At 37.7% G+C, this 25,620-nt stretch overlaps 1 pseudogene; it reads right to left on the reverse strand.

Moving 5' to 3' along the window:
• Window positions 1-474: 474 nt before the first annotated feature.
• LOC119051235 (hsc70-interacting protein-like) lies at window positions 475-24,586 on the reverse strand (annotated as a pseudogene).
• Window positions 24,587-25,620: the final 1,034 nt, after the last annotated feature.

A 25,620-nucleotide genomic window follows, 5' to 3' on the forward strand; every position in this document is an offset into this window, starting at 1 on the left:
AATCTCAGCTTCCACCTGGTCTGAATGGGGACAGCCCTTTTCACATCTCTACCATTCCTCCCAGTCTTCATGTGGTTTCTTCTGTAAATCCTTGGTTATAAGACTTCTGTTCAGCTAGCCCTCTGGTTATTCAGGTTGATTGTTCTATATTTTAGTTGTAATTCCATTTTTGTCCTTGGAGAAGATGAGTGTATTTTTTCACCTACTTTGCCATCATCTTGTAATCTTTGAAGGTTTAAAAGTATTTAAACTTTATAATTCATATGAGAAAAACATGATCTGAATGAATACCCTAATGGAAAACCACTGTAAAATGTTATAGTTGCATTTGGGGCAGAGCAATGGGGATTCTCTTCAAAGCACTGCAGCTTTCTTCTTGAGTAGGTTAGAGATACACTGGTTTGTGATACAGCAAACCAGTTGGGTTGATTTGTTGCTTTTCCTTCAGCAAGGGCTTCATTCATCAGATGGACATTATGTTTGACTTCCAAATTTGGCTAACAATTTACTGATGAGATGCATAACCTTTTGGTTCTCTGATATTTTGACGTATTTGCTGGTTTCTGAGCCACATCCTGAAAGGCCACCATAACTTCTGGATCCTGTATGGCTTTAAGAGTTTCTGTATCACTAAGAATTTCATTGAACCCAGGCATTTTTGCCATTCCGGGCATGCCCCTTTCCCTTCTAGTCACTCCTCCAGGAAAATTACTGTGCATTTCTTCAGGAAAGACACCTGAAGAGACAGACAGACTGAGATCCTGGTTGTTGTCTGGCTTCTTTCTCTTTCCGGGCTCTCTCATGTTCTTCCCAAGCTCTCTTAATTCTTTCTATTCTTTCTTTGATCTCTCACTAGTCACATTTATGCTTTTACTTTCTCTTATGTTCTGAAATTTCTGTGGCCATAGTTGAACATCATTCAGCATTGAACTATAATTTTCATCATAATCCAATTTACATGCAAAGTCAAGATCATGGTCTGCTTCTTCCCAACGTCCCAGAAGTCTGTGTGCTTTTCCTCACCACTTGTAAGGCTGCACTGAAACAAGATATATTGCAACAGCTCTGTCTCAGATGGCTCAGATGGCTCAGTAGTCTCAGATGACTACTTTTGACTTCCGTAATTTGATGAAGAAACTGGTTCTCTTTGCATACAGAATGTCCAGATGAGGATTTAGATTCATGGCATCTGTGAACAAGCTTTCTGTAGTTCACTGCCATCGACGGTATCAGTGGTAGCCATGTTTTTACCATTTGTCTGATTCTTCATCTCCTCAGTTATCTCTACATTTTCATCTCCCATTTCTTGGGAGGCATCAGTCTGTTTAATCACATTTTCATGGTAAATTTTTATTTTTATTTTTTGCTTAATCTTCATTGTATTTTTCCATTACCTTTTAGTCTCCTTATACTCCATTTCCCCTAGCAATTGCCACACTGTTATCAATGTCCATGAATCCTTATTGCTTTTTTTGCTCAATCCCTTTACCCCCCAACTCTCCTGCCCCCCACTGGCTGCCATCTGTTCTCCATCTATCAGTCTGTTTCTGTTTTGCTTGTTAGTTCAGTCTGTTCATTAGATTCCACAGATGAGTGAAATAATAGGGTATTTTTCTTTCTCTAACAGGCTTATTTCACTCTAACATAATGTTTTCCAGGTCCATCCATACTGTCACAAAGGGTAAAATTTTCTTCTTTTTACAGCTGAGTAGTATTCCAATGTGTAGATGTCCATCTCAAACCTGTCAAAATGGTTCTCATCAATAAATAAACAAACAAGGTTGCTAGCAAAGGTGCGGAGAAAGGGGAATGCTTTTGCAATGTTGGAGGAAATGCATACTGGTGTGGCCACTGTGGAAAGCAGTATAAAGATACCTCAAAAATTTAAAAATGGATCTGTCTTCTGACCCAGAAGTCCCACTTATGGGAATATATCCAAAGGAACACAAAACACTCATTTGAAAACACACAAGCACCCCTATGTTCATTGCAGTGTTGTTTACAATCACCAAGATATGGAAGCAGCCCAAGTGTCCATCAATAGATGAGTGGATAAAGCAACCATGGTCAATTTTTAGATCACTTTTGTAGTTTGCTTGTTTGTCTGTCTTTGGGTTTTCCTCCACCTACTTACTATCTGTTTTTCCCTAGTTGATATTTCTTCTGATTTAGTTTTAGGAGTAGCAAGGGGTATTTTACCTCCCATGCTCTCCACCTCATGAAGGACATTTTCTCTGTATGCAGAATTGTGGGATCCTGCTTACACAATTTCACAAAGGCCCAAAGCTTGCTCACTTTCTGGGGCTGTGCTCCATGGTTTTGAAGTAGTGAGAGTCAGCAGGCATTGCTAAATTTGCAGCCAGATTCCAGAACCTGGGTGTAAACTCATTGTGATTTTGTGGAAGGTGTTGGCTGTCAACAGGCAGAACAAACTGTGCTATTTTTCTTATTTGTCTTCCTATGTTAGGAATCACGCGGATTCTAACATTTTTCATTGCCACTGTCAAATTTAGTTTTTTAAAAGCAGTTTTAATAAAGTCACTGCTCTCCTCCAAATATTTACTCTCTCCCCACTTATTAAGTCCAAGACTTATTCCGTGATCCTCAAATCATTTTACTTTAGGGTTGCCATGGCATTCCTTCAAATGGTGTTGCTTCTCTGGATATATTCCTGTGCTTTCCTGCCTGTTACCTCTCCTCATAATAGTTTCTTCTATAATGCCCTGCTTCTCCTCTTACTCCACCCACTGGAAATGTTTCCATTTTTCAGGTACTGCCACATTCATGAAGCCTTCTATATTTCCCTTAAAAGGATTTGCCCTCAGGCTCTTAATCTTCTTAGCCTCTTGCAACTTTGATAGCACTTGTCCTAGAGTATCGTGTATTAATATATTTGCCTTACCTGCCCTACTAGTCATCATGTAATTGCTAGCCCATAAAGATGGGAACTGAATACAACTACTTTCCCTGATGTGTGCTGCCCACAGTAGCCTTTCAGTTATTTTAAAGGATTCAGAATGTGCTTGAACATTTTCACTATCAAAATACTCTCAATCATTAGAAAGTCTTCATCCTTCTCATTATTGAGCATCTCTGTCATTAATACAATTATAATTGCACTTATTGAGTACTTGTTATATGCCAGAAACTATGTGGATTTTTTCAAATTTAGTATAGGATTTTTACTTTGCAGTACTTCTGTGAGCTTGCCTTTATACAGATGAGAAACTGTGATTCTGAGAGGTTAGTTCATTTACTCAAAGACACCTAGCTAGGAAGTAGCATGACCGGGCATATAATTCTAGTCTATCAAATCTCAAGACTAGTGCTCTTACAAGTCTTTGTATTCAGCCAAAATCTACCTCCCTATAACTTCTACATAGCACTCATATCTCTGGTTGCTTAAACTAAACAAAATGATTCTAATTCCTTCTTCATATAATACCCATTAAAATTTTTAATTGGCTCATAGGATAGCTCTACTTCTAAAGGTGTCTCTTTCATAATTTTTAGACTATTTGAACTGCTATAACAAAAATACTGTAGACTGGGTAGCTTATACAACAAACATTTAGTTCTCATTGTTTTGGAGGTTGGGAAATCTAAAGTTAAGGTGCCAGAAGATTTGGTGTCTAGTGAGAGCCCATTTTCTGGTTATCAGTTGTTTTATCACTGCCTCATCACATGTTGGAAAGGGCAAGAAAGTTCTCTGGAATTTCTTTTGTAAGAGCACCTAATCCCATTCATAAGAGCTGTATCCTTCTGACTAAATCACCTTCTAAGGGTCACTACCTCCTAATGATGCAGGTGTTCCAGGGGAAGGTTCATGACCTACTGTGAGTCCTTGGCTTCATGCAGAAAAGAATTCAAAACTAGCCAGCATAGAGTTTAAAGTGAAAGACAATTTGTTAGTGAGACAGCGGGAAAGAGAATTGGCATTGTAAACAGCACCTCTGACCCATCATGACTGAGAAGATTTGGATTCAAATTCATGTTTTGAACTCCATAGACTGTTACTTTTAAATTACATCATATTACCTCTCACATTCTACACCCTTCCAACATGAAGATTATTTTCCATGTTAGAGAAGACTGGAACAAAGAAAATATGAAGTAAATATGCATGCCTCCTATCACCTATTAATGTACAATTGACTTTCCATATCATCTGGTTTCATATCCACTGTGGGGGGAATTTATCCCTCAGAGACCCCCTGGCTGTCATGGATGAGAATAAGTCTACCAAGACATGATCTGCTTGGGTAGGAAAGGGGGCCAATCTCTCAGAGGAGAAGGGCCTTAAGCCTCTTTCTCCATGAGCTTTTATTGGATTTAGTTTGCATGGGCATACAAGGCATATACATAAAGCTCATCAGTCATTGTCAGGCAGTAATAATCAAGGGACAGATAACATTCAAAGAACTATGAGGGCTTATTCTGAGTCAGGGTCAGATAGAGTGACACCAAAGGACCATAAAACTTTGGGAAACAAGCTTATTTTATGATTGGACCCTTATCATTTAAATTAAGAGCATTCATAGTAAAGCAAGTTTCACAGGATTTTATGTATTCTTTTTTAGGCCTGATTGCCCTAGAGAACTGCTTTTTCAAGCACAGGGCCACACATCCCTTTTGGCATTATTTTGGCTTAAGTCAGGCAGGGGAAGTAAGGCAGCCAAAAGATTAGGGGACTTCTTACAGATAGAATGAGTACTCAGACTATAACAAAGCAGAGGGGTGAAGGTCCATCACCCCTTTTCTGTAGTCCCCTAAGTCCTTCCCTGATTGTCCCTTCATGACTGTGTCTGTCTTAGGTTGCTTCTCCCTTGAGGAATCTTACCTGTCATTTACTATCCAGCCATCCTCCAGGGGCCAAGCAGGGTGAAGTGAAGAGGGCAGAGGCTGTGCCCTGCCAGGAGAATAAGTTTAGTCTCCTTAGTGGCTTATGGTCCCAAGGCCTTTTTACCCAGTCTTAGCTATGGGGGGTTACAACTCCTGAAAATAGGCAGGGTGGTTCCTAATAATCCACAGATTCAACCAACTGTTGATTAAAATATTTGGAAGTAAAATATCTCAGAAAGTTCAAAAATAAAACTTGATTTTTCCATTCACTGAGCACTACGCTGAATCTACATGAATGAAATGATATGTAAGTATACCCTGCTGTAGCCTGTGTGCATTCTGTGCACCTCATTCTCTGACTTTTTGGTAACCTTCCTTCATTAAAGTCAAAGCTATTTTCCATTTTTAAGCATATATGAAATCATCATAATACATTATTTGGAAAACATAAGGGGATCATAGTAATTACCCATATGATATTGATAGTCTAAAAAATTTAAGATCTGCTTACCAATATGGCTCATTAAAAATAAAGCATATGTGTGTATGTATGTATATATGTATTATTTCCTACATAAGCATCTAAGAGTTGCTGTCATTACCTATAGCACCTGAAGAACTAGCTCTTTTCCCTGGATATTCTATAATGAGACATCATACATGGGGTGTCAGCCAATTGAAGTAGCTATAACATGGCTTCTCATAAGCACAGTTGATGTTACATTTTAGAGTTATCAATTCCAAATGCATTTTATGCAGTCAAATGAAATTTGCTATTTAATAAATAGCAAATAAACAAGATTAAACAAGGATGTATAATGTGTTCAAAGTGCATATAAAACCTCTCTGTTCTGCTAGTCTAAATAAATACTTCCACTGGTATAATTCTAGCAGTGATGAAATGCAGATTGGATCAGAGATAGTAAAGGTATATGGAATGAAATTGGTAACTTTTAAAAATACAACTTTGGGAATCCTGAATACATGTGTGAGTTTCTTGCCTCCGAAACATCATACCACCACCACCACCAAAAAAAAAAGGCCACAGAATGATTTTTTTTCATACCAATGCCTGCTCTTTTTTACTGTCTGCTTTTTAGTTTGAATGCCAAAAGAAGCACTGGTTGGTATTTCAAATTTGGTTGAAAGTTTTTACAGTGTTGGGCCTTTTATTATTCAGATAAACACTAAAAAGCTCACCTGGTTTTCATAATACTTCTGCCAAAATCATCTTCCTAGGGTTCTTTTTTACCACCTTTTTACTTCCAGTCAGGGTAAGAAATGAATGCATATTGTAATTTAATTTGTTTAGGGAATTTATTTTTGTTTAATTTGATTTTAAAATACTAACTGCAATCTGGTATTGAAAAGAGGTAGCTTGAACTGCTTAATAGCCTTATCCAGGGAGATTCCCACAGTGAAAATGGAGGGAGAGAAGGAAATAGATACTGATGATATTTAAGCAAATAATTTACAAAACTCACAGAATGAACAAAAATTATGTATAAATGCTCAAATTGGAATTAGAATTCCAAGCAAGGTCTCAGTGAATACAGAGCCCTGCACACTGCTGCTAGGTGGCAGACAGAGGGAAGAACAAATGAGCTCCAGCTTTTGAGAAACTTAATTAAAAGTTATATCAAACCTGGGATTCTCTGGAAAAAGTTTGTACCTAGTGTAATAAAAGCCGTTCCTCATTGAGAAGCAATTCTAATTTGATATCAGGATTGCAATTCTGTGCTGAAAACGGACCTTCTATGAGACCTGGTTCATTTTTTCAAACACAATTTATCCCCACCCCCACACCTTTCTGTGCATCCAGACAGGAAAGCATTCGCCAAAACAGTGATAGAAATGCTTTGGAAAACCATAACTCTTCTTTGAACTTCATTGTTGTGAGCTATAGTGCAACAAAAACTTCAAACCAAGGGCCATGCTGAGATAAGAAGGAAACCATATTTACCACTGATACAGGAAATTTTCATCTCCAATTTTAAAATATGGTAAGGACAGAAAAGAGATCAGTGGTTGTCAGGGTTAAAGACTGGGGGAGGGTGGGACTACAAAGGAGTAGCAAGAGGCAGTATTTTGGGATTGATGGAACTATTCTGTATTCTGAGAACGATGGGGGCATTTGTGAAAACTAGAATTGTATGCCAAAAGGGAGAGGATTTTGTGTATGTAAATTTTTAAATAAATAAGTAAACATTATCTACTTACACATTTTTTAAAAGTCTGTCAGTTTGGCTTTCTGTTACACATGCCCACCAGTAGACTTGACATCTCATTGGTATTTCTCCATTTTCTTAATTACTGTTTCAGAGCCTTTTTCCTGCCCACCTCTCTGTAGTTTCACCTCTTCCCCAGGGTTTGCTGATTTCTTTTTTTTTTTTTTACAAGATAAAAAAGTAAGGAACCAAAACTCAAATTAGTGATGGCGATGAGAAGAACTCTGACTTGGGGAAGAACACTGTGATGGTTGGGCAACTGTGCTGATGGAAAAGCTTCATACTGAAGTTGGTGGTGGTGGATTCAGGAGTTGAGTTGGGGTGTGTGGAGCTTCTTTTTATTTTTATTATTATTTTTGCAAGACCCCTGTGAGTCTGAAAGGGGGAAGTAGGGAAAAAACAGAGAAGAATATGTGGGAATTTAGTGACCCCAGTATCACCAAAAGAACCCATTTTTAATTAAATTGTGGAATTAGTGGAGTTGGTGGATGGGTGGCTGACTTAGATAACTCTTTAAACAATTATAGAGTTAATAAGAGTTAACTGAAGTTAATAAATAACTCCCTTTTCCCCTTCTTCATACTTCTCATTAGAATATTTTCTCTTGACCTCAGATACCAAAGAGAGCATATGGGAGTCAGGGAGGTGGAGGTGATTACCTGCAGGCAGAACCACACATCAAAGACAGTGCCTAACCATGACAAAGATAAGCTAATGTGTGTAGAAGCAGATTCATAAAGACTGGGTGTTCCGATTAAGAGTCGGCCAGAGTGGAAGAGCTGAGATAGCAATCGAACATGAGTCAGGAGTAGAAACAAAGGAAGTAACAGGTCATGGTCCTGACTGTGAAAGGACTTTGATATAAAACTGCATGTGTTCTTAAAACTAGTCAAGTTAGGTGGACCAGGGGGTTTAGGGGAATGGATAGCAAGGACGGAATCAGAGAGACATACCTAAAGCAATGGTGAGATGTCTTCAGCCTAAGTTAAAACTGGGATTCTTGGGCACTCACACTTGTAGTGAGGAGTGACTGTTGACGTCTTTATAGGCAGGGAACCTTCTGCCCTCCACCTCTCTCTAGCTTTTCTCCCTTTTCAAGTGACTCAGCTCAAGGGAAGTCAGATATTTTAATGGATTCTGTCAGCAAAGCACTTCCTCTATCCTAGATTTAAACTAAAAATACCCATCATAGAAATACTACTACTACTACTACTAATAATAATAATAATATAATAATAATGGTGCTAGTAAAAGAAGAGTTGATATAGCACAGTTGAAGTAATATTTCAAAAACAAAGAGATTGGTATCAAAGGACCTATGCACCACAATGTTCATAGCAGCACAATTTACAATAGCCAAGAGCTGGAAGCAACCTAGGTGCCCAACAGTAAATGAATGGATCAAAAAATTGTGGTACATATACACAATGGAATTCTATGCAGCAGAGAGAAAGAAGGAGCTACTACCCTTTGCAACAATATGGATGGAACTGGAAAGCATTATGCTGAATGAAATTGGCCAGGTCTTGAAAGACAAATACCATATGATCTCACCTTTAACAGGAAGCTAAACAACAAAACAAACAAGCGAGCAGAATAAAAACAAAGACACTGAAATAGAGAACAAGTGGGCAGTGACCAGAGGGGAGAGGGAAGGGAATTTAAGGTGGAAAAAGGGGAGGGATTTGGAGGAACAAGTATGAAAGACACAGGGATGAGGACTGGGGGGGAGGAAATGGGAGGGAGGTGGGGAGCATGGGGCGGAGGGGGGACTGGGATGGGAGAAATAGACAAAAAAAAGTACTTGAAAAATAACTAAATAAAATTTTTTTAAAAGCTGTTTTAGCTATTCTACTTTCTTTGTCTTTCCATATACATTTTATAATAATTTTGTCTATGTCTATGAGGAATCTTGATGGATTCTTAATAGAAAACAGCACTAACACTGTATATCAAGTGTGTAAGAACAGATACTTCACTGTGCTGAGTCTTCTAATACATGAACATGACATATCTCTCCATTTATTTAGAACTTTGATTTTTTCATTAGCATTTTGTAATTGTCAGCAAAGCTATATCCATGTTTTGTTAGACTTACAATTAAATATTTCACTTTTGAGTTATTATAAATGATACTTTAGTGTCTATATGTTCAATGCTCATATGTGAAAGAAAATTAAATTTTGTGTGTTAAAAAAAGAGATTGGGAACTGAAAAGCAACAGCCACTTTTAACATAATCTCTATGGAGAAGGCATTACAAGTTTTTAAAAAAATGATTTCTAGAGAGAGTGAAAGGAGGGGCAGTGAGAGCAAGAGCAAGAGGAAAACATCAATGTGAGAAACATTGATCGGTTTCCTTTTATACATGCTGTGACTGAAGCTCAAACCCCAAACCTTAAATATGTGCTCTGAATGGGAATCAAACATAGGTGTGTGATCTGCCAGGGAGTTGAACCCGTAACCTTTTGGTGCCTGAGACAATGCTCCAACTAACTGAGACACCCAACACAGCCTAAAGGCATTGCAAGTTTCAAATCAATTTCCAGAAAACTTCTGGTTCCATCGAAGTGTCTTTTGAGAGCAGGATCTTCATCTTAGCACAGAGTGCACTTTTGTTGAACTTTCAAACATGGACCCATTTATGAGTTGAAAAATGCCTCTATTTTAATGCCTCAAATATTTTCATGCATTCTTCCCTGCATCCCTTATTTTGATGGGAAGTAAATTGAAGACTGAATGTTTTATTTATCAAATATAAATCCTAGTACTGTTAAGCAAATCTAAGGACTTCTTGCCTTCCTGGCATTCTAATTTGTGGATGGGAAGTGGTTTTCATTCACCTGCAGTCGAGGGCATCCACAACTAATAACCTAAGAATCTCCCTTCTATTTAGAGTGTTGGTCTTTATACTGGTTTTGTCTAGGGCACATTGCCCTTCGCTCAGTTTCTCTATCTCCCTTTTCCTCACCCTGGTTTATCAAGATGCAGCCCTTTTTAGCTGTTCACAAAAGTGAGCTACTAAGTGCTGGTTTGTGATCAAGAAGCAACAAAGCTGTCATCTCCCTAATATAGTTTTATACTTTGCTGGGGGTTGTCACTATAAATAAGAGAAAGTATTTCTGATGGGGCTTTTCATGTGCGTGCTCTCTCTTTTTCTCTCCTTGTTTACTCATCATCTCTAGGCCCCTAGAGCTGGGTCTCCACCTCCAAACAAAAGGAAGAAAGCAACCAATTAAATTAAAATGCAATATAAATAGAGAGAAGAAGCCATTTTTAATTTGGGGTTTCTAAAAAAACTGTCCACCTTCTGGTGGCAAGTCAAGGGAAGGGAACAAATAAAAAAGTTATTTGGCTGTCATCTCATTTGAATTATTATAGGGATCTTAGTGGCCTAAGGGAATAGTCCCAGTGAGTCCTCTCTCTCTCTCTCTCTCTCTGACAAATAGGGTTTTTTTGTCTATGTCTTTCATTTGAGAGAATACAGAAATGGACAGCATCTCTGGCAGAGTCTTAGGAAAATTACTCTGGGAACAGGACCAGTGAAGAGGGTTATGAGAATGATGAATATGGAAACTTAAATCCCTTACGTCTTCTAGAAATGGGAGGACAAGAAAAGATAGACGTGCCTGTGCCAGGAATTCTCATACACATGCCAATCTCTACAGCAGGCAATATCACTGAACATCAAGGTGACCTTAGAACCTGAGAATGTGGAAGGAAGAGATAGTCATACATTTAGCAGGCTGCTCAGAAAAATGTAGAGCAGGGGGGTAAATATGTCACACATATAGCAGTCACCCTTGTCATGTCCATGGCAGATATTATAAATGAATTACAACCTTCTCTGCCCCACAACCCCAATTCTATTTCAATACAGAATGCCAGCTCCATTATCCATCAAGTGTCATCAGTATACCAGAAGAAATCTAGTTGCTATATGTAATCTGGAATTTCCCTGAACACCTGCCTGTTAATTTGGGTCAAAGGCAGAGTGATCTAGGCTGCCTTAAGGAAGCAAGCACCTGCCCTCTGATCCTGAGCCTCTGCTCCTACTCTAGCTGCAACACACATCTTTTCATGATGGCCCTATCATGGGCTCTTACATTTCTCTCACCATCACACCCATGTAACTTTACTCTCTACTCTTTTATAGCCTGCCTTCATAATATTCAGGCAATATTCGGGAGCTGCTTTGTTGAGGATGTAAATGAAATGGAGTTGAAGATGATGATGAGAGAGATCATATACTCAGATGTACAGTGTCTTTAGAAGTTCAGTTTTAGAAATTGACATATGCAGCAAAGTCTTCAGGTGTCTCAGGTGACGTTCTACTCAGGTATGATTGGTGCTCTCCTCTTAGTGTTAGGTTAGCTGGGAAATCAGAGGACTAATAATGACCATTCTAATGACATCTATAAAAATTTCCATGGATAAACTGTTACTGCAACTATAAACATGACAATTGAGTTTCACCATTTTTAGACAAAGCCTTCACATCTGCCTTCATATAAATTGTAGCTATAATACTGAAGTGAATATTTTTATTAAGCCTTCTGTTATATTTTATGTCCTTCAATTCAAACAACCTCACTCAACTTTCATAATAATCTCTGAAAACTGATTTCTGCACATTATTAAATCATACTTGTCTATAACATGGAGATAAATTTCAGCATTTATAATTAAAAATAATTTTGAATCATAATAAACTTTTTTCTAAGTCATACTTATCTTCAAAGGAATGTTGTGTTTACTGAAATATTAGTTTATTAAATACATATAAACACACTCATACAGTCTGAGGGACAAAGAGGCCCAGCATCAGTTCACTTGAGTGCTTGAAAGGTATTTTCTGAAATTTCCGGTCTCTAGAGGTTTCTTTCCACCAAATATGATTCTTAAGACAATGAATATTGAGAGAAAAGAAACAGAGAGACATGGTTCAACTTCAGATGAGGCAGTGGTCTCAGAATGAGTGGGGTTTGCAGCTATTTTCAGCTGTTAGGAATATTTAAGTCTTGCCTATCCCAAACCTGCCTCTTAAATTTCCAACATTAAATGCATCCCACTGAGTTATTACAACTCTCTTCTCTTTAGAGGAGTCACTAAATAATCAGTTATAGTTTTATTAGCTTTTGGAGGAAATGGGTCATCTCTCAGGTAAGTATTGATAAAAGAGAATCATTATACCCTGAGTTGTGTTTTCTCCTTTTAGCTAGGGTGGCTTTATACACACTTTGGGGATATCTGGGTGTCATGAGGGCCTCATTTTTCTGATCAATTTTATGTTACCAGAACATTTTCACAAACTATATTTCTAATGTCCTTTGTGGAAGCTCAGCTTCTTACCTCATCACTCCCAAATATCCTCTATCCTTCGCCGAGTGCTAACCTAGACCCTACACCTGGTCCCCATTAGTTTCTAGGGGTTTTTTGTTGTTGTTTGTTTGTTTGGAGGGACTACCATCTCTTTGTTCTCATAACCTTGAATAGGCAGAAAGTCTCTTCCTATTTCATAGCTTATAGTCCCAGCTGGGCTGCTCACTATACTCCCATTTCTTAGAAAAAAATGACATCCTCCCAGCTTTCTCAGAGCAACGGTGACTGACACAACTTGATGACAATGGCGTTAAGCCCATCCAGTTTATAGTAACCTGAAGGAAATCATGAACAATGTTGGCTCTGACTTGAGCTACACAGAAAGGACAAGAGAATTCTTGTGAACTTAATTGATTCACAAACATAATTGATAGTTTGACATGAAATAGACCGACAGCTGTAAGAAGGGAAGAGGAGGTGGGGACTGACTGAAAGAAAGTGAAGGGATTAGTCAAAGAATACATATGAATGACCCATGGACATGGACAATGGTGTGAGGATTGACTATGGGGAGTAGAGGGCAGGCTGGGTGGATGGAGCAAAGGGGGGAAAATTGGGACCATTGTAATAAAGAAACAATAAAATATTTTTAAAACATTTTGATAGTTTCCAAAAACGAGTGGAGTGGGAGAAGTGTAGGGCTCAGAAGAGGGAATGTTGAAGTTCTTAAGTATACAGATATGTCTTAATTAATCTGGTAAGGCCTTAATGTTCATTTGACCTCAGCTGCTGGTACTAGGCTGTTGATACCTACAGATATTTGCTTTACCATATGTACATGATTTCCATAGATGTAGAATCCACTGTTGGAAAATATGAGGCACCCATGAGCTCCTGAAATCACTTTAATTTTTATAATTGTCCACAAAATGATACCTTTGACAAAAGATCTTTCAGGTTTACTTTAATAAGCCAGTCAATTTAATAATCTCTAAATACCTCTGTCATTATAAATCTTGTGAATGTTTGACAGAATAGAAGAGAGCTGGATTGCCACGTATACTTGAGCATCCAATCTGTTGTTTGTTATTTGAGAGAAATACATGACAAAAATCCATCCTCAGGTCCATAGTTGGAAAAATAAGGAGAATTTTAATTGCCTTTTTAGATAATTACAAACATTCTTTTTTTTCTTAGTACATCAAATCTCAAAAAGTAGTAGTTACTTAAAAGTTAATTGTGGGTTGATCTGAAATAATTTCAGTGAACATTTCTTACAATTACATCATAATGCACTAGCCTTTCTTATACTTGGAATAGATCCTTTTTATCTTATGTAAGCCTGTGAGATCATGCATTGATGACTTGGAAAATCTCAGTTCACTGAGTTATGTGGATCTTACAAATAATGACACATTTCATTATAGAATATTTAAAAATCTCATTTATTAACAGCAGTGCCAATCTCGTCACAAAAGTCTTTAAATATTGGGAATCTGGTAAACTCATGGTGATGGATACAAATTTTCTAAAGTTCAAATTTCCACTTGAAAGTTTGAATTTTATCACTGGCAACAAATGTTGTCCATCATTTTCTTCAAAGTGACAGACTTAATTCATTTTTACAATGTTTTTGAAATAACCAAATCCGGATATCCATAATTTATCTCTCTTTTGACCTTTAAGTAAAAATGGCATTCATGAAAGATATCATCAGTTTGGCTTGCAACTCAAACAATTGCACAAGGTGCTTTTCTTCAAGACAACCACTGTACCTTGGTATGCATCCAAAGCGCAGATCCTTGTGCATACTTCCTATCCTATTTAGGATGGTTACTTTTTTCTCAGGTTGGAGGATATTTTTGGATGACTCCATTTACCATCTCTCCTGAAAAATAAGAGGAGCAAAGAGATTTCCATAAACTGAAAATAAAATGATAGAAGTTGAAATCATTCCAGAAGGTGCCCTCCGTCTAAATCCTTAGAGCTCTCTGAGGGAGTTATGGGGGCCTCCTCAGGTCCCGTCTGTTGGTGTCACAGCAGGTGAGGGACGACCCTATGTCTCACCCTGCTCAATTTGCTTCGACCCAGTAGGGCCTTTTTAAATATCTGCAATCCCAAACCTCATTTCACGCATAATTGAAAGTTCATAAGAAACTATCACATTCTAAAATGTGACAAAAAAATTTTGATGAAACTGAAGTTCTTTATGGTTGTTGCAGAATCACATCATCAGAAGAAACCCTGTAAGGAGAAGAATATGATATTTTCATTTGCACAAAGACAATAAAACTCTTTCAGCAGCAATTTCCCCGTATATAAAAACGGAAAACATAGCACCTTGGTGACACAGACATCTGTTACTTAAACAGATGCTACTTTCTAAACTTATTCATGCAAACCCTCTGCTCCAACCAGAGACCCCTAAACCAAAATTCAGTGTGTGGCTGGAGCTTAAAGGGGGATTTGGAATAATGATTAATCTTACTTCCAAGCTTTATTATGAATTTACTTGACTTTTGTGTATTTTTAGTTTAGCAACACCTCCATCATCTCTCTCAGTAATTTCTTGCTTCTAACTTAATCTCCACAACCTGCAAAATCCAGTACTTCTAAGAACCACTGCTTATTAGCATTAGCCATTCAAAGGACCAGATAAACTATGCCTTTTTTGTTTGCTTTTGCGAATGCATTTTAATGAATTCTAGCACTATCTAAAAGAGAAATAAAACTTAATTTTTTTCTTTGTTTTTTTTTAAGTCACACAAAGGGTCCCTGACTAATGTTTTCCAGTTAAGCAATACTTCCCCAGACTGAGACTGATAAGTGCCTTCAGAAGTTAGGCTTACACTTCTAAATCAGCAGTTCATGAAAGGCATTACAAAAAACTATTATGCTGCTATAATGGATGACAGCACAGTTGTATGTTACACCTTGAAGTAAGCAGTAGGATTTTCAATCACTTGATAACCTTGAAACTGCTAAGGTATCAAATTGCTATCATGAATATTGTGCAGGAGCAGAAATCACTCAGGAAGCTGCCTTTGTGAATAATAATGAGAAAACTACAACATTTTTACCAAGAAAATGGATTTGAGGCAGTGGTGTATTGACAAGCCCTTCAACAGGAAACTAAGGTAGACATTACAAGTACATTTGCATCAGACAATGCACTAATCCATCATATATTCCAATAGCATTGGGTTTGCTAGATCTAATCAGTTTAAAAAATTATTAGCAGAGAATTATGTTCCTAGTTAAAATTTCAAGGATAAAGGGCAAGAAGAGCCCAGCTATGTTAGTTTATAGCTGAAAACAATAAACAAAAATATTCGCTTAATATTTAAACTCAATGTGCTCTCACATCTAACACATTTCAGCAGAGCATAGAAGAAGGCATCGGGAAAGCGAGAATTTACTTAATAGGCATTTAAATCAATTGCAACATGAAGACACAATAAAAATATAGACAGTAAATGTTTATTACACATCTCTCTTTTCTAAATGCATATGCTTAACTTTTACCAAGTCCCAGCTTTGTTCATGAGCAGAGCACCCAGTGTTGGTCAGTGGCGTTTGCAGACTACAGCCTTATAAGAACCCCGGACAGCCATGTGAAAACTCAATGTCTGGAGTGATTCATCATTGTGTCAGACTGGCCGGCACTTTGTCACAGTGACTGACAATGGGAGAAACTTGGAAATAATACAAAGATTCCCTATTCACTGATAGTGTCTGCAGTGTGATTAGAGAAGAAAGCTTTGAGACTGTGAGGAGAATCTTAATTTTATCCCAAAATTAATTTTGATGTTTTTACCCTTTGTAGGTCAAATACTACCTAACATTTTCCATTGTGTCTTACTCAAAAATGACCATTTTCATTTACTAGAGTTTCTGGAGCCTGACAATTGAAGTCACCACCCACCCAACATCTTATTGGTTAGGGTGAACAATTTTTCAATACTATAAAATCAGGTGCACCTGCTTTATATGGGTGACACTGTTCCCACTTGAAAAACATAAGTGCCATGCAGCGAAAGACTGTCTGAGTTGACTGGCTACTGCTAACAGTAGTAAGAGTGCAACCTAAATTTACTCCCACTCACCCCCTTTTTTGGAATCATTTTATATTACTCCATTTGGCAAAATCCTAAAAGATTAATGATATTAATTCCTGATATCAGCTAAATCATTGCTGGATGAAGTAATGTAGAGTATGGGTATTAGTGAACCTAAGAAGCAAATGTAAATGTCTCGATGCAAATCCATCCCCTGTATAGGAAATAAATGAAATACCATCTTGTACTGATAGTAGATCAATAATGTCACCTTCTTATTAAAAAGAGAAAAAAGATAAAATGTAACTTACCTAAAAGAGTGTGATTAAAAGAGGAGTAAATTATCAGAGAGGGTAATAACCAAAACTAGCATTTATTGACTCATTATGCGCCAGAAATTGCATATATGATCTCATTTATTCATTCAAAACTCTGAGATGAATTATCGTGACCATTTCACAGATTAGATGAAGAGGACTTAGTGAAGACTATGCTCCTTCTTTAAAATTATATAATTTGTAAATGGGGGAATTAAAATATAAGTCCAGTTGTGCAAAACATTTTAAGTTCCATGGGCATCCTACTACAGCAATCAAAAAAATTTGAGATGGGGTTGATGAAAGATAAAGTCAAGGAATAAAATAATAAATGCAGTCAAATATCTATAAGAGGAATGGTCTTAAGATTCAAATCTCAACATATTACTTTTCTCTCTTTCTTCTTTGTTTCCCCTAAAGGTTTATTGCTTTTAGGTTAAAGCCAAATCTCCTTACCACGACCAACAGGCAGTATATGATCTGGTGCATACCTGCCTCCTAAGCCTCACCATCTACCACCTCATCCTTCTCTCCAATTGAGAAGATAAGCCATGCTGGCTTATTGGTTGTCCTTTATTTCTTGCATTTTCCCTCCTGACTTAGGCTTTTCTGAGTCTCTGGAATTCTCTTGCTTGCCCTTTTGACCTGGTTAAATTCTCTCTATTCCCTATAGCTCAGATAACTGACACCATAAGGAGTTTAGATCTTCCATATTATATGAACCACACACCTCTCCTTTATTGCCTCTGTCAGAATTGTAACTTACAGTTCAAAATGATTATTTCATTTATATCCAAATAATTCACTTGACTAGTAGCCCCAGTGCTTAACTCTCCCTGCCACAATAAATAGGGGCTCATCAACTCTTTGAGAGTATATGAATGGGTAGATGGATCAATAGTTTCTATCTGTAATTTTCCTTATAGTTTGTATTTAGAGTTTCATTTGATTTTTATTACAAGTCAATGATGAAATGAGCTAGATGTCATTTTTCCATCTTACTGAAGAAGAAATTGATGGTCAGAGAAGTTTAATACTTATTTAAATTTGCATTAGTAGTAGCAGAGACTGCTAAAACATAAGCCCTCTGTATGTCAGTTCACTATTGATTATACCAAAGTCTTATTGTGCCATCAATGAAACTGTAAATTTTTAATTATTTTCAAATATTTATTTTATTTATTTTTATTTTTTATTTTTAGAAATAGGAGAAGGGGGGAGAAAGAAATGGAGAGAAACATCAATGTGTGGTTGCCTCTCACATGCCCCACAGTGTGAACTTGACCCACCACCTTGGCATGTACCCTGACTGGGAATCAAACTAGTGACCCTTTGGTTCACAGGTTGGTGCTCAATCCACTGAGCCACACCAACCAGGGCTAGAAATGTAAATTCTTGCTATCTATCCATAACAAAACACAGAAAATGAAAAAAGTACAAAATGAGGTCCTCAGTGAGCATGGAGAAAGTGTGAGTCAGAATGAATCGTGCAGATAGCAGCACTCCTTCTCCTGCGGAGCCGTTGCAGCAGTGGGGGTGGTGTAAGCTCACAAACTTTCATGAAGATTCTGGAGGATGAATCCAAAACTTGAGTTAGGAAAGGTGTCTTTTAGGTCAAGGAGCTGATGGTGAACTCTGAGTAAATGAGGGGTAAAGTGGCTAAGGTTCAAAAACATTGGAGGGCACAGCTCTGGACAAGCCTCTGTGGACAGGGAAGCAGTACATGCACAAATTATTGCACAAATGGCCTCTAGCTCCGGACCAGAGCGGCTCTCTATGGGCAGAGGGAGCCTTTAGGCCCAGGCAGACTCGAGGCTCATTGAGGTGCTTATTAGTTCCCAAAGACACACAGGCCTGTCTCAAACAGCAAAAAACAAACAAACAAACAAGCAAACAAATAGATAGATAGACATCCCTAAACTCATGCCATTAACTTGCATACCATACTATTCAAGCCCAACCAAACTTAGGACAAGTCTGGGGTGAGCTCTGCCATCAGACTTGCTTAATGCTCTTCTTGGGGTAAGAATGTCACAGAGCCTGAAAGTTCCTCTCACCTCAGCCACATTGCTCAGCCTGAGTAACTACATTTCAGCCTAATTTCTGAACTAGGTGTTACTTCTCCTAACAAGAGGATGTTGCTAATAACAGTAAGCCCTTGGTTCGCTTCCTGGCCAGGCCTTTTTGTTTCCTTTGCCCAGGAAGGTGGGCATTTTTCCAGTTTTCCCAGATATCAGATAAGGTTTATTTAAGTAGAAGAGACCCCTCTACCACACAGAACCATGAATAGATTACCCATCTGATTCTGAATCACCATTATGTTGGTTCTCCTGATACCTTGACTTAAGAGGGGCCTGAGTCAGTTCTGGTTCCTGAGCTCCTTTGGTTAATGTCTACTTGTCTTAAAATCATACTTTCAGAAACTAGGTCTAACTCCTACCTCTAGCCTGGCCTTTCACAAAGATTCACCTGAAAAAAACTTAGAATGTTTTTCAGTAGAGCACTCATGAGTTCTAATGAAATTCATGTCAGATTTCTAAATTTCAGATTTTCCCTGGTGAGTATATGAATTGCCCAATGCTACTGTTCAAACCAGCACTAGGGCTCTGTCCTCACATGGCAAGGAGAAAAATTCTCAGGCACATCCAAGGCTTCAGGAGAAGCACCATCCTAGGAGAAGTATTTGATATAGTTATGACATCTGGATCAAGGCCAACCGCTCTTTAATCTGTGCTCACCATTGACCCTGAATTTCTGCACTAATTCCCAGCTTCTCTCCTAGACTTTCATGACTTCCTTGTGGTTTTCGTGCTCTTGTGGGGACATCCTCCTGCCATACTGAATCATCACAGGCCTCTGGAGACTTTGTTACTGGTTGCCTCTCACCCACCTGAGCTAATTTCTTAACACCAAAGGTCTACTACAGCTTTTCTACATGTCACTGGAAGTTTTTAAAAAATGACTAGCAATGATTAGGAAATTTTTGCCATGTAAACTAATATGGTAGGAATAATTATAAATCTGATTCTAATGTGCAGTCAAGGTTAGGAGCTACTGTTACATATCTATGGAAAGTGTATTGGAGAAAGAAGGGCAGGTGTAAGAGAGAGTGCGTGCATTCATAAAGCAGAAGAAATAAGTAGGTGGGAAAGTGACAGCCTAACAGGGGAGGTGTCAGTGGAGAGATGGACTGGACACTGAAGAAAAGAGAGCAGAGAAAGCCCTGGAAGCTATGCCCCAGAGACAACATAGGAAATGTTGTGCTCAGGGGGCAGACAGGAGTATAAATCCAATGTAGACCCTTGGATGGAAGCCATTGGTAGGAGCAGCACTTACTGGATATGGTGAACCCACATTTAGTCAATCCATACAACCAGAACACCAGCCAGTCCTAGATTTATAAGCACAGTCCCCTGCCTATCTCCTCATGGCATCACTGAGCATTAAGAATTACTGCACAGTTCTAACAACCAGCTAGATAGCAAAGTTAGATCACATACATACTTTTTTGATTTGGGGGACAATCCTGTGATGTGGGCAGGACAGTCACTATATTACCTGTGCTTTATTCATAAGGGCAATGAGACTCAGAATGGGGGGAAGTAACTTGCCCAGAGTCACATAGTTACTGAATTCAAGGGAGGACCATGATTAGAGCTGAGATATTTTCTCACTCTAAATCCACAGCACGCTCACTTCACCACTCAGTCCAAAAGGACAAAGAAAGTTTTAAAAATATAGAGGCCAAAGAACTTGAGACACGTGTTCATGAACTAAAGGGGGGGGGGGAATGGTGGGGGAGGGGTCTGCAGGGTGGAGGGGAATGAAGGGGGGGAATAGAACAAATGTAATGGCATAATCAATAAAATAAAAATATGTATTAAAAAATAAAAATAAATAAAAATATAGAGGCCAGTTTATGTTGTAATGCCCCATTTTATAGGCTCTGAGTGGGGTGCTGTCCTTCAGTGTATTGGAAGGATGTCTATTTCCTCGTCAACTGGATCAGTGGTTCTTAAGAGTTCTCCTTTGGAAATTCGTAAGGAGACGTTTATGGTTGTCACAACAATGAGGATTCCCTATGGCCATTTAGTGGGTATGGGCCAAGGATTTTTTTAAAAAGCCTGAATGCATATTATATTGTGAGGCAGTAAAGAATTCTAGCATCATACATGTTATTGAGTACCCAGTGGACATCATGTAGGAAAACCTATGTGTAATTATCTAAGTAGAGAACATAACTCTATTTTACATATAAGTGCAAAGTAAGTTACATGATTTTGTTACTACATTTTCAGAAATGTGATTCCCAAATAAATCCAGGAAAAATTTGTATGTGGTTATGTCAGAACTTTACAAGGAGTTGCTCGGCATTTTAGAAAAATCACAGTGCATGGATTTTATCTTGAGTTAGCTTGCTAATTTCATAATCCTGCCACAGAGTAGGAATGGAGATGGGGGACTTTCAATATAAAGGTGCCAGAAATTGGTTACTACTTTTCTTTAACTTGATAATTTTGGATGCTTGAAAAACTGAGGCTGTAGTGATAACATACTGAACTTCATTCTGGGGAAAATCAAATGACTAAATAGTATCATGCTTCACTAATAACAGCCTGGATTTTTGCTAAAATGATGGGTGAACCAGCTCTCTTTACTGGGTAATCCAGAAAATAGGGTGATAATTTTGAATTTGAAATGAAAATGCCTTAATTAGAAAAAATTCCACAAAGTAAATTTGTTTCCCTATCTTTGCTAGGAGAAAAGATGAGAGATGAGTATGGATAAAATGTTCTGTCACAGATTCATTTCAGCCTCACGTCATAGCTTGTATATTATTTAGAGGTAATTTAAGATTCCTATATATGGTAACACATAGCAAAACTTTCATTTCACCTACTGCACTTTCTCCTTGCACTTTCCAATTCCAGTCTTTGTTTTGGAATGAAACTACTAAGCTGCCATATGAGGTTAAACAACACTTGACATAGAAAGGTGCGTGAGTCAGCAGTTTGTATTTGCCAAGAAAGGAATGAGAGAGATTTCAAATTCATGCTATTGATGGTGATTATTTTGAAGACTGTATGTATGGTTGGCTGTTTCAGTGAAATTTGGCAGGGATCAGCAATTTACTGATGATGGAAATACACTAACAAACCACATTACATTCTCCAAATAGAAGCAGAGATGATCATTTGGTAATCTAAAGTTAAAGAAATAAAACTCTAGGTGATCATTCAGTGTGACCAACAGAGGTGACCTGAAGTGAGCTCATTCTCAAATGGTCAGGTACTATGTTCTCAGGGAACGACAAGTCTGCCCCAAATCATGTCTAGGCTGCAATTTCTCAATGCCTTCAGTTCTTTAGTGGCAGCTGCTTTGATGGCATATCTAAATATCATGATCGCAATAATCATGGGAAGACTGAAGCGCCATTCTGGAAAATCTAATCCAGGTCCATAATATCAAGCTCTTCTATGCAGATTTTAAGAAATAAAAAACAAAAACACAATTTTCATGCACAACTCCCAGCAGTCCTGATTTGGTAGCACTGGTGTTTGGCCTGGGAACCTGTAACTCAAAGTAGTCCCTGGTAGTTTCTAACATGTTACTTACTGCTTTTGACTATTAGATGATAGAATGAATAAGAACAATGTAGAATTTCTGTGAATTGACTTAAATAATTTATAGCAAATTCTAATTCTCGGAAATTTTACATATTTCATATGAATACAAGACATTTAATAATGAGCCCACCTACTGTGGACGAGGACATGAAGAAACAGGTAGAAAGGATGTCAATAGTCTATCCCTTCTTCTGTGTCAATAATGACACAGATGTTAGTAGGAACACTTTCTCTAGGCATTAGATGCAGCTGATAGCGTGAGGTTAATGGCTACTCAAGCTTATTGAAGGCACAATATTTCAGTCATAGGAATTCTTGTGAAGAAGGACTTGATTTCAGACCATCTAAAGAGACGAACACAGCACCTATTCTCAGAGAGTTTCTAGACACCAGAGTTTCTAGATTTCTACAGAGTTTCAGAGTTTCTAGATTGCTAGAGAGTTTCAGATTAAACCAGGCAGATCAAACCAGGCAGAACCACTTTTTATGTGGCTCCTCTTTTCTTCTTAAAAAGTAGAGGCTTGCCCTGGCCGGGTGGCTCAGTTAGTTGGAGCACTGTTCCATGAACCAAAAGGATGTGGGTTTGATTCCTGGGCAGGGCGCAGGCCTAGGTTGTGTACTTAACCAGTCAGGGCCAGTACAGGAGGCAACTAAGTGATGTTTCTCTCTCATATTATTTCTCTTTGTCTCTCTCCTCCCTCTCTAAAAATCAATCAACATATCCTTGGGTGAGGATTTAAAAAAAACAGAGGTTTATAGTCTAATGAGTTTTGTATAAAATATTTTATTATCCCAAGAGAAATAAAGTGAATAATTTAGCACTTGTGACCGTGTTCTGATGCCTAGTACAAAATTCTTTGTTGATAATACATATTGAGCCAATACATATTTTCATAATTCTGACTTAGTCTCTGCTTTTCCAAAAGGAGAAAAACTTTATGCAGTAGTAAACTCTAGAACCCATGGTGCGACTGCTTTACCCATTTTATTCCAAAACCCAAATTTTGAGTATTGAAAACAATTTGGATGCATCCTCCATAACAAGAGGAATGTAAAATAAGAGGAGAAATCTTAGATAGGATCTGGTCTACCTTCAAACTAGAGTCATCCATCCCAAATCTATCAAACAAACAATACACCGGAAACCCCTTTGGCCTTTATTTACATAGATCCAGAGCAAGACCATTTCTCCTACCTCCACAAAAGTGACCTTGGTCAGAGACATCATCGGTTTCATTTGGATCACCAAAATGTCTTCCTAACTAGTGTTCTTATGTCTATCCTTGACCACTATGGACTTTCCCATCACAAGAGAGAAACATTTCTGACATGGAAATCACATCATGCCTTGCCTCTGGACAAAAAGCCATCCCTTTTAAGGATTTGCAAGATTTCACATGGTTTGTTTCCAGGTTACTTCTTTGATCTCATCGTCCATAATTTTCTTTCTTCCCTCCCTTCCACCATCTCTCTCTCCCCCTCTCTTTCTCTTCTTTCGCAGGTCAAATCTAGCTCACCACTTGTTTTGCACTTAAAATTTTGTTGTAACACAGCTATACCCATTTGTTTATATATTATCTATGGCTACTTTCATGCTATAACAGCAAAATTGAGTAGTTACCAACAGAGACCCTATGACCTACAATGCCTAAAATATTTACCATTTAGCCCTTTATAGAAAAAGTTCGCCAACTCTTGATCTATATTATGTTGACTTCTATACAAAGTAAAGATTAATTAGTCTACCAATTACTTGATATACAAATGTACAAAGAAAATTATATACACAGAAGACACCGTTAAGAAGAAAAAAACTTGTTTTAAGAGTAATAGTCAATGTGTTAAAATTATAAATCTTTACAACTATTGGTCCTAAATATAGATACAGTTAAAGTCCTTCAGCTGTTTTAAACCTCGTTAATGAGTTTAATACTGTCAAAGTTATGTCTGTTACTTGTATTATGTATCTACTACTTCTGTGGCTCACCATGGCTTCCCAGGTGTACTTGTATCCATCCAGCATTCCAGAATCCTTTTAGCCCCATGTGCCCCCAAATTTCTTAACACCTACTTCTCTACAAAGGGAAAAGGGAATTACTTACTTTCACTGGAATCTCCTAGAACGCCCTCATTTTCCTTATCAGGTAGTTCCCATTTCACAACCTTCTTCATCAAACTTTTGTTTCCATTCATTACAGCACCTTCTTCAACTACGAGCTTTCTATTTACAGTTTAGTGCTGTGTTGCAAACTTATGAAAACCCTTTTCTGAATGGAGAGTATAATGGGATAATTAAGTGAGAGGATCCAGACACCTGTATTGGAGAGATTTTATGAGAGTGACAAGGTATCGTCTAACCTCGGCATTGTCAGAATATCGCTGAGCCTCAGATTCATCTTGTGTACCCTGGAACTTATCAGCATCTGCTTCACAATTAGATGTCAGAATGGAAAGTTATATAAACTATAAAAGCACCCAGCACAATAAATATTTAGAATTTTTTTATTTATCTGTTTTTTCTTAATTAGTAGATTTTTATTCAAGTAAAACAATCATCCAGAAAAATGCATAAATCACAAAGGCACGGTTGAAGAGCTAGCACAAAATGAATGCACCTGTGTTCCCACTAGCCAAGTGGAGAAATATAACAGCACCTCAGAAGCTCTTCTTATGCTCCATTCAACAACTACCAGTCAGATTAGTTTCATCTGTTTTTAAGTATGTAAATTCATACTATCATCTAAGACGCATACTTTTGTGTTTTGCTTTTTTATTCCATGTTCTACTTCTGAAATCTGTCATAGTTACTGTGTGTAACAACATTCAATTTTGTGACTGTACCTTGATTAATCTATTCTTCTTTTTGATTGATATACACTTTTTTTCAGCATGAGGATAGTATGAATTATGTTGCTATAAAAATTTTTGTACACAATTTCTGGTCCTCCTAAGTATTTTTGATGGGTCTATAACCTGCAATATTAATAGCTGAGTCATAGGGTGCATTCAACTTTAGTTGGTCCTGCCAATTTCTTTTCAAAGGCAGTTGTAGCAAATTTATCTTCACTTCAGCTATTTATAAAAACTGTGTTCGCTCCATATCTTTGCTAACACTTGGTATCTCATTGTAATTTTAATTTGCTTGTCTGTAATTACTAAAGAAATTAAACTCTTTTTAATTCCAGTTCTGCTTTGCGGAATGATCTTCTGATGTGATAAAATTATCT

Source organism: Artibeus jamaicensis, unplaced genomic scaffold (assembly GCF_021234435.1).
Source record: "Artibeus jamaicensis isolate MK-2021 breed Jamaican fruit bat unplaced genomic scaffold, CSHL_Jam_final contig_1284, whole genome shotgun sequence".
NCBI classification, from domain to species: domain Eukaryota; kingdom Metazoa; phylum Chordata; class Mammalia; order Chiroptera; family Phyllostomidae; genus Artibeus; species Artibeus jamaicensis.